Below are 10591 nucleotides of genomic sequence, written 5' to 3'. Positions count from 1 at the left end.
CCTTTTGTTGGTTATTAAAGTGCCATAATAAGTATTTTGCTGTCAATACATGTGTCTAAAAGGACCTGTGAGCTGCAGAGTGGGCTGCAGGCGAGCGAGCCGCTCTCAGGGTGACTGAGGCGGCACGTGAAGGAACATGCTCATGTTTAATGGATCTTAAATCTCTGTAGCCTCATTCTTTCTTTCACACACAGATCAGCATTATTTCTAATGACCAGCCAAACAATGCAAACATATTTTAGCTCACGGAGTTCGGAAGTTGAAGCCTTCCATCAGCAGTCTGCTCACGAGAAAAGTTAGTTTTTGCTCTTCTGCTGAGATCACGAGGACAAAGACGTAATGCCTTTTTAATGAAAGCCAGCCTGAAAAACAGGGAGATAAAGACAACATAATGTACGTAAACCCCAAATGTGAAGACTTCTGAATAATTTAAAGTCTAAATTTGAATTGAAAATAGCAAAAATTAAACATTTAAATGCTGAAAATCTGTAAAAATATTCAGACTGATTGACTAGATGTCAGACTGATGTCAGACTAGATGTGTGAAATCAAATGTTGGGACAGAGGGAACACAACACAAAAAATCTAGAACCTCTTCATAGACACAGATGTGGAAATATAGAATCAGACCGTGTCATTAAAAGTTCATTATTTATACGTCATTCCATGCTAGCACATTCAAGAGCTGCTAGCGTGGCTGCAAGTGATAGCCCAGTATGAGCCTTCCATTACCACTACATGTTTAATTATTCATTTGAATACTTCAGAAAAGACCAGATGTGGAACAATATGTAAACATGTCGAATTATTTAAAACAAAGGTTGTGTGAAATTGGTATGAAAGTAAGTATGAAACTGGCCGAAGGAGGCCTTGAACCCCTGAGCAGTTGAAGCTGCTACAGCTGTTAATCTCCTAAGGTAACCACTGTGGCAGTAAAACAGGTGTTTGGGCACAGGTCTAAGGAGGACTGTTCAAAACGTCACAAGACCTCAGGGATTTTAATGAAGCCTGAAGCAGAGGGAGGTCTGGTGCACACTTGTGAGGGTCGCCCCCAAAGAGTTTGAACGTAGTACAGGGTGAGTGAGAACTGGGGGGGCTGGGGCTCTGATCCTCTGTAGGTGACTGAATATCTGCAGGTTTAAGCAGAGAGGTTACAGGAAGTTTCTCAGGAGTTCCACAGGGCGCTCTGACTCCTCTCTGGAGGAGGTGCAGGCAGATAAATGGAGACTAAGGCCCCGTTTACACTGGGGAAAAAAATGTGGCTTAAGCAGGATTTGGCCGCATTCAGATCAATCCAGATGTGTTTTTTTTCCAAGTGTGAACACCTCCAATCCGGCTGAATCCAGTTTGATTTCAAGCCGGCTAGATCCACCCTCGAGAGGTGGATCTAGCAGGATTGGCTCAAATGTGGCTCAGGTGTGAACGCAAATGTGGCTAGCGAATCCGGCTAGCCACATTATTAGCCATATTACGAGGCGCCACCTAGTGGTTTGGAGAACTGTCTGGGCTCAATCCTACTCTAGCTGGAATGACTTTCTCCAGTGTGAACGGGGCCTAATGGCCGACATTACCGCCAGAAATTCAACAGAAGTTTTCAGCACCGTGGACAGCGACAGGAGTGCAGAGGGAGCTGTCCCTGGTGCTGAAAGTGCGGCGGTCTGTGACAGAGACCCTGCTGCCTTCAGGGTCCCCTTTCTGCTTCTAATGCAGTATATACAGCATGATCCGCACCCCCCCCCCCCCGCCCACACACACACACACACCCGTCCACGCCTGAAGTTTCTCACTGCGTGTGGTCCCCACTCGGTAGCTGCGTTCCTGTGTCCACCTGATAATCCACCTGATTATGCAACATTGCTGTCCAATCACATTGTTGACGTGAAGTGCATACCACACGCACGCCTCATCAAATATTATTAAAACACGCCACGCAGTCAAACAGTTTTTTCACGCATACACAACACGCGCGCACGCTCACGCACGCAGAGAGCCTAGACTTGTTATAAAATTCATATAAATTAAAATGAGTTGAATTCAGTGAGTGATGTGCTGCCAAATATTTTCCATTAAGCACACACACACACACACACACCGCGCTCTCTCTCCTCTCTCGCTCACTCTTTCGCTGAGACTTCCTCCTGAAGCTTTTTTGACGCCTCAGACACACGAATCCACCCGTGGAGCGTGGGAATAACCATAAACATGATTTGTTTGTGAGAGTAAAAAAACTGTATTTTAGGACAGTTCGGTTTTTTTTTCATCCATCCACCCGCGTGTTTGTCTGGAGCGATCCTTGGATGAACCCTCGTGAGATCATCTCGGCTGCGTGAAGGAGAAGCCGGGCTTCAGACAGATGCGCCCCTCCGTCGCGTATTCCAGCGGGAGGAGGTCTGGACGCCCGATGAAGTGAAGACTCACAGAATTTTGTGTGTTTTGTTGTGTGTGTGTCTGTGTGCAGGGAGTTGCGGTACAGGCACGCCTTTTTTGGATACAGCGTTTGGGAATATTAAGCTGAGCTGCCGGATTATTCTGAGAAGATGTGAACGATCTTCTGGCCAGAATTTATTGGGAAGTGGGAGATATGCATGGGCGCGCTGCTGAAGGCTGCTTCGTAGGATTTTTTTTGCAGTGTGTGCAGTCAACGTGACCATGGTGAAAAAAAGTGTTCCCAAATTCCTTTGCGCATCCGGCTCAGAGTGGAACTCCAAATATTGATCATCTCGTGACATTTTCTGTCTCCAAAGTTGTCTGTTGGAAAGAAAAACACATCATGAGAATTGCCGCTTGATTTTTTTTCTTCCAGGCTTTCTGGAAATGTGAGTCCAGCTGGAGAGCAGCGCGCACCACGCACAGTCACCAAGGGCTTTCAACGCACAACCCAATTTTCCGTCGGGGGAAGCGGGGCTCCGCGCCGCAGCCACAGCAGCAACAGCAGCACCGCAGCGACGCTTCTCGCCTTTTCTCGCTGAAAGATGCCTCCGCGTGCGTCCATTCCATAAATGGCAAGTGGATACTGATTCTCCATGGTGTTCACCGGCCAGGTGCAACAGAGAAGGCGACACCTCGGCGGTCCTGTTCAGTGAATCCTGAACACACCTTTGTTAATGTCAGTCAAGGTAGGTCCGGCCTGTTGTTCATCGCATGTTGGAGAAAAAAAGCTGTGAGAGGATGACGCTTGTTGGTTGAGGAGGGAGGAAAGACGCATTTGTGGGTGTTGTTGGTGGGCTTCACTGTTTCAGCGTTTCTTGTGAATTTTTAATTGTGTTTGACAATAGTCGAAGTGCAGTTTGTGTGGCTCAGAGAGTCTGAACTGACGTGAACAGGCTCAGATGGCTCAGATGTCTCTTTCTGGTTTAAGTTTGAAATCAGAAATCAGCATTTTGGGCATCGATGGAGCCAAAGCTGCAGCAGGTCTTACCTGGAAGGCCTGTTAGAATTACACAACCTGAAGGATCAGCAGTGACACAATGCTGTGTTCAAGATTCAAATATCTGATTGATCTGCTTCTCTATACTCAAAGGACAGATTTGGAAAACATATTGTGTTCATGTGCACAACAGTTGCAGGAAAGAATTAAGGCCACTGTCAAAGAGTCATTTCAGAATACAGACGTTTCCTCAAATTTTTAAAATAAAAGTTCAGAGATTAAATTCAGACTTTATGCTGGGAAAACAAGTGTTCTAAGTGACAGAAGATAATTCCAGATTTTAATCTTTGAAATCAGAGAAAAATAATCTATTTAAATCTAATCTAGATTTTTAATAGTTTCAGAAAGGATTCTGAGAAAAAAATGAATTTTAATAAATCACAGAATTGAGGAATAAATGAACTATTTTAAAAAGTCAGAAATCTTAATTTTTTTAATATATCAGTGGCTGAACTATTCTTCCTCGTATCACTCCCTTTAATTTTTAAAATTTTGTGTATGTTTGTGAATAATTTTGCACTCAGCTGCTTGCTTATTGCCCGTGCTGCTGAAGCTGAGGTCGCCTTCAGGGCTTCACGATAATGAAACACCCTGAAGCTGCAGCAGAAAACACAACCACCGAGCTGAACTTTGACCTCAGCAACTAAACATCAGAAATCTTCATCTTCTTATCTCCCCTGAAACATGCATTATGACAGATGTAGCTTAATAGATGTGTTATTTTGGACCCACACTCCTCTGCAGGATGAGATGTGTCTTTGAGTGTACAGTCTTTTAGTCTTTTGTTGGGTCAATAAGTTAACAACTTCTCTTTATTGCACACACAGACGCACAAATGCATGTGGCCTGTGTGATATTGTGGTTCACTGTAGGAGCCAGAGAGCAGCTGCAGCTCACAATGACCTGAAAGTAACAGAACCAAAAGTGTGTGTATGTGTGTGTGTGAGCAAAGGCGAAAGATGATGCAACAGTTAGAGGAAAAGGGGGGAGAGATGAGAAGAGGATGAGGAGGAGGTGTAAAGATCAAGAGAAGGATGAGAGGGAGCAGTGAATGCAGCTGGTATTAGGTGAAACGATCGGTTTGTGCTCGACAGCGGCGTGCTGAGGGCCGCCACATACTGCGCCCTGAGAGCCTCCTGTGAAGGCCGGAGGGAGGGAGGGGGGCCGAGCCGAGGAGAGGTGTCGATATTCTGTGTGACGGAGAACAAAGAGAGTCAAAATGTGATGGGTGGAGGCTGAAACGCCAGTAGAGAGGACAGGTCAGACCAAACTGGCTGAAAGCAAACACGTCCACAGCGGCAGCGCGGCTGCGTCAGGGAAAGGTGTCTGAAAAGTTCCTCACAGAGCGGCTTTTATTAATCAGATGGTTCTCTCTGCTTCTCTCCCTGAGTCACTGAAGGCCGCTGGCAGGCGAGGATGTTGACTGATGCAGGCTCTGCTATTGTGTGACTGTTGTTGTAACCAAAGGTGTGTGTGTTGATGAAGATTTTCAGTCATCCAGATACCTCACTTCAGCCTTTTGAACAAAAGTGTGTGTGTGTGTGTGTGCGACAGATTGCATGCAGAGCCCAAAAAGATGTTAGAGAAAAGCACACGTGGGTGAAAACGGAGATCTCTGTTCCTGCAGGCGGCTCTAAATCACACAGGATGCTGCTGGAGTTAGTCACGGCCTCGAATGGCGACACACACACACACTGTAAAAGGAGTAAAACACTACAGGTTGGAGTTTTAAGTCAACACACCGTCTGAAGGCCAGAGTAATAAAATACATCCATTCCCAAAACCATGAATAAAAGTCTGGAGTGTTGACACAAAGAGCCACAGATGCAGGTCAGCATATGTCAGCTGGACAAAAAACCTCATCAGCATTGTAGATTATTAGAATTTATGCCTCCTACATCTGCTCCACTTCTGTCCAGATGTGTTTTTGCAGATTAGTATGATGCCTATGAAAGATTTGTCATTATTTCTTATTGGAGAGAACTCTCTTGTCCCATAGGAGGCGCTGTGGAGACAGTCCAGAACAGAGCCATTTTTAGGAGAGTCTGTCCACTTCCTGTTCATGTCAGTGATCTATAACTGGCTGCAGTTCACCTACAGTTCACTGTGTTCATACCTCTATAGGGGCTCTGCTGCTGCTGGTTGATGTGTCCAATCAGAATGGAGGATGCTGTGAAGTGGCTCATGGTGACGTCACTGATAGTTATAGAACATATTTTAATTGATTTAACTCCATGAATGTTACATGTTTTGGGTATTTTCATTGTGCACCATCTATAGAGCACCCCTGTGACAGGAGGTTCAGACAAGTGGGACTTACAGAATAAATGGGGTCATGTTATGTCCCACTGATGATGGGCTGGCTGTTGCACCAAACAGTGGTGTTTGTGTAATTCTTCTCACTGCCAAAAGGGGGAGACAAACATCCTGCACTGTAGTTTGAAACCTGAGCAGCTGCTATTTATAACTTCAGAAAAATGTAATTAATGTACAAATATCATAAAAAACTACAGTGGATGTAAACATCAGTGTCATGCTCAGCTCTGTTGTTGTGATTGTGTTATTGTGTTTAGTGTAAATGTTGGCCACTCTGGTAAATCTGCTTCAATAAGCAGTAAACAATATTATCATTACAATAAATATGTACTGTGGTCTTTAGCTTAACTGTCAATGACAACATCCCGCTGATTATCGCAGCACTTGGTAACACCCTGAAACAATAATTGACTGCTGTCTGTGTGCGATCACACTCTTCAGAAAACCTCAGTGTGAGCATCTGTGTTTGCACTTGTTAGACAGACTTCCATTTGTGTGTCCTCACAGTCTCACATTTAATCCAGGTGCTTTCCCTCGGCGTGCCCAGGTGCAGACAGGGACTCAGACACACACACACACACTCACACTCGGCGCCTGCACCTAATCTCTGTTGACAAGCAGTGGTCGAACAACATCCCAATTATAGATGATTGTATGCCGCTCAGCATGTGACGGTGTGGATTTGTGGTAGCTGTGTGTTTAAATGTTGTGTCACGTGATGTCTTATGAGTTTTTGTGGCAGGTGAGTGTTGCTGGTTTGGAAGCAAAGGTTGATGCACGACACGGTGAACAGCTAAAAAAACGCAACACGTGTTTTTTAAAGCTTCATTCAGACAGGGTCTTGACCTGATTTTGTACACAATGGAAATACACAAACACATCCTTGTGTTGTCACGTCTTTTAAAGTGAATAGAATTTAAAGTGTTTTTAAGCATTTGACTTCAGCATCACCATTATCATCAATTAAAATAGAGATAAAAACATCAGCATGGCAGTCACATTAATTAGAGAGCTTTAAAAAAGCAAATCTTTAAAATGTTTAGTTTAAAATACAAGTTGACTGAGTCTATGCAGAAGGACTGCGTTTCTCTATAGTCCATAATTTTTACCTTTCTGTCAATCATGTTGACTGACAGATGAAACGGTAACCATGACGACGGCTGAAGCTCTCTGGTGGGCCGGTTTAATCGGGAATCGGGACCTCTGTGTTTAGCCACATGTTCTATGTGTTGTTGTGGGCGGGACTCGTCACCATGGTGGCAGCAGGTGGGATAGTGGGGACACTAATGGCTGAAGGTTTTGGTCTTGCTCAGTGTGCCTCAAGCAAAGCTAACCAGCTACTGAGAGCAGCTTTTCAAATGTGTCTGCTCTAAAGTCACCTTTTTAAACTGATCTTTGTGGTTATTTGTGGTTACTTGTGTCATGGCGGTTAAAGCAGTGCTTCCTGTGGCAGCATTTATTAGAGGGAAGGAGAGGACACAGTCTCCCCTTGCAGGTGTTTGGGTGTATTTGGACCACGTCGCCCTCAGAAGGCACCTCAGTACGCTCTGTTGTCCCAGAAACATCCAACCTCACACCTGCTCTCAGCATTAATGATCAGCCGTGACTTCAAGCTTCACACCGACTTCCACTGCAGTGATGTTTCTAAATCTTTAACCAGAGCCGAGAGCCCATACTCCTCCAGTGTGTTTTGGATTATTACGGAAAATAAATAATAAAAGCTAAAAGCTAATGCTAAGCTATAAACCAGCTACAGCACGGTCACATGACTACAACATCAACAACTTTCCCACTCTGACCTCTTGTACAGTACAAACACCTTGATGACCTTTAATGACATCGTTTGTAGTCCCATTTAGCCACTTGTTAGCATGTAGCCTTTGGGACTTTTGAGCTTGTGTTAACCACAGAACTTTCACTGAGGAACAGGAAGTGTGAACATTCTAACACATTTTCAGTTTTTAGGACTTATTCCTGCTTTACTGTGTTAGCCAGCTAGCTACAATATAGACCAACACCGAGGTGTGATCTAGTTCATATTTAAAGCTGGGTTAGCTTAGCTCTTAGCTTAGCCTCAGCGTCACCATAGAACATATTTTGGTGTCTCTGAGCTCGTGGTGCTTTGCTTTGAAGCTCCCTCGACGTTCTGCTGCAGTTTTGTCTCCTGTCAGCCCTGACACCACTGAGGGAGGCGGCTTCCGGCCTGCCACCTCCTGCCCGCCGCCTCCGGCCCACCGTACCGTCACTAAGCCTTTTTGAGGTACACCACCTTGCCGCCATTCTGCTCGCTGCTCACTGATGTGAACATACAACGTCGTGAGGATCTGTGACCTTTGTGGAGTCGGAGTGGCAGATCCGTAGCGTTAATGTCTGCATGATGTTCTGCATGGTTGGCTGCCTGATTATGAGAAATGTGTAGCGTAATAACTGAGATTCATCTGGGAAATTGTTATCAGGCGCATTATTTCTGAAATTACTCACATGTTCCTTGAAAAGAAATGATTCATACAGTCTGATGGACAGCAGTAATTGTCCACATTATGGTCATTTTTACACAGCAGTAAATGAGTCGGGCTCTTTGTCGAGTAAGCAGCAGCGCTTAAAGTGGATCATCTGCACATCATGAGACACTGAGTGATCAGCAGCAGGTCTCTGTCTACAAATGTGGGCTACACTTACATTTACTGTTACAGATCCCTCATAAATAACCCACATTTTGATATTTAATTATCGAAAAGTTTCCATGTTTTTGTAAAATCAAAGTTCTTCCGTGAGATGAAGACTTGAAGCAGAAGCTGCTTCTTACTTTGACTGAATGCAGCAGCTCAGATTTTTATATCAAGTGTATGAAGGCCTGAAGCTGCCAAAATACAACGAAATGACTCAATGTATACGTAAATATTAAAAATCAGTCATTTGCATTAAAAAGACTTTTAAATTGCTTCCTATTATAATATTTTACCTTTTCGACAGACTTTTTGACAGATTGAATAGTAACAATAGAGACTCAATCACATCAGGCGATTAGTTAGTTTTAGCTTTGAATATGCTCTTATTGATACACCAGTGTATGATTTATTTTATGATATATTTTATATTCTGTGTGGACATTTTGTCTCCTGTGAAAGCTTCAGTTTTATATAATACAAACACAAAAACCAGAGCTGCAGGGCTGTAAATGTCAGCCCTCACTGCATTTGTTGATAGATTTGATTGATCGTGTGTGTGTGGAGCTGTGCCTTTCACCTTGTCTTGCAACTGTAACTTCATGCTACATTTGAGATAGGTCACCTCTGTAGGAAGACGTGTGCAGGAGACGCGGCTCTTTTTATCTAAAGGAGACAAAAGTTGGAGCATCAGAAGTCGCTGCTGACTGATGACATGTCATCTAATGGTGTGTGGGGCTGACTCTGTGTTCACACTGTGGCTTCTCTCTGTGCTGACAGTTCAGTAAATGCTGGAGTGCTGGATCTGAACAGACGCTCCTCCATGTTTGACAGGTGCAGTGTTGTTGCTTTGAATCATTAGATTTCTGCAGATCTGTCGGTGTTTCTGTTTTTGTGCTGATGTTTGTATTTGGGCCTCTGAGGAAGGATTTTCTCGATCGCTGACGAGGAAACACAAATGCTTACACCCCCGAGTGTTGTCGAGGCTTTCAGTGGACAAATTTTGTGTCCAATTGCTTCTTAGTTTGTGTATTTGCTGTGCGGTTTCTTCATAGAGTTGTGATATGAAACTCTCACCCTCCACATCTCACAACTCTCTCTCTGATGCCAGCTGTGTTTTAAGGACTGGAGCGGCCACCCCGCAGACATATGGAGCCATTGTGGTTGTTGATGGTAATGAAGCTGTGGTTTCTTTGAGCACCTCGCTGTCATCCTGATTCATCGTGTCTGTGCCGTTCATAAAGCTGCCGACCACAAACACACAGAAAGACGCGCACATACAGTGTGGTACTGGACTGTTATTCAGTGGTCTAAAGCACATTACAGTTAAGAATATATAGTTATTATGTGGGTTATATCTTAAGGCTTAAAATATTTTGCTTTACCTGAAATGAACATAGGGTCGTTGAACTTCCTAAATAACTCGTGTTAAATATCAGTAGATGCAGAAACACCTCTGTGTGCTTCACCACAATCACTGATGCAGAACGCCTGGACTAATACATAAACATACATTATCCACACACACACACACACACACACACACACACACACACACCTGTGAGATGTGCTGACACACTGAAGGCACTCTGTCCTCTGTCCCCCCAAGGATTCTGGTAATTAGATTCCTACAGGCCAAGTCTCTCAATTTCACTGCATTTAATTGGAAACACACATTCACAGATGCACACGCACGCACAGATGCACACACACACAGACGAGGCTCCACAGGTCCAAGCTTGTTGATCACAAGCCGGGACTGTGCCGCTCTAATAATTAATTTCTACGCTGGCCCCCCTTACATGCCTCATTTACCAATCAATCCCTTCTTTGTTTTATGAATTCTATTAGAGAGGCGGAGGGGGGAGGGAGGAGGGAGGACAGGCGAGATTCACAAGGAGGCATTCTTGTCGTCTTCATGGATGGGTGGGCTGGATGGAGGTGAGCGTGTCCAGACGTCTCCATGTTGGTGCTCACCCTGAGGTAGGAGGACAGTTACAGGTAAAAAAAAAAGTCAGAGCAGATAAAAATCCAGGTGCTGCTCTTTGACACTGATTGACGCTGACATCTCAGCCCTGGGCTTTCTTCAGGGTTAAAAGCTGTGGTGCACCTGAAACCAGCCGGGCATTTGGGTGAAATTACTCTGGTTGATCAGCTGTGTGTTCACTATATAGAGTGTGAT

The 10591-nt window shown here is 44.4% G+C and overlaps 1 protein-coding gene across 1 annotated transcript in view; it reads left to right on the top strand.

Moving 5' to 3' along the window:
- Positions 1 to 2997: 2997 nt before the first annotated feature.
- LOC114439334 (voltage-dependent T-type calcium channel subunit alpha-1I-like) overlaps positions 2998 to 10591 on the top strand; it is a 111021-nt gene continuing 103427 nt past the window's right edge. The window contains exon 1 of the mRNA XM_028411191.1: positions 2998 to 3116. The gene's annotated coding sequence lies outside the window, so the exon portion shown is untranslated. The remainder of the gene's footprint in view (positions 3117 to 10591) is intronic.

This window comes from Parambassis ranga, chromosome 8, assembly GCF_900634625.1.
Source record: "Parambassis ranga chromosome 8, fParRan2.1, whole genome shotgun sequence".
NCBI lineage: Eukaryota > Metazoa > Chordata > Actinopteri > Ambassidae > Parambassis > Parambassis ranga.
This window is presented reverse-complemented; position numbering and strand designations above follow the sequence as displayed.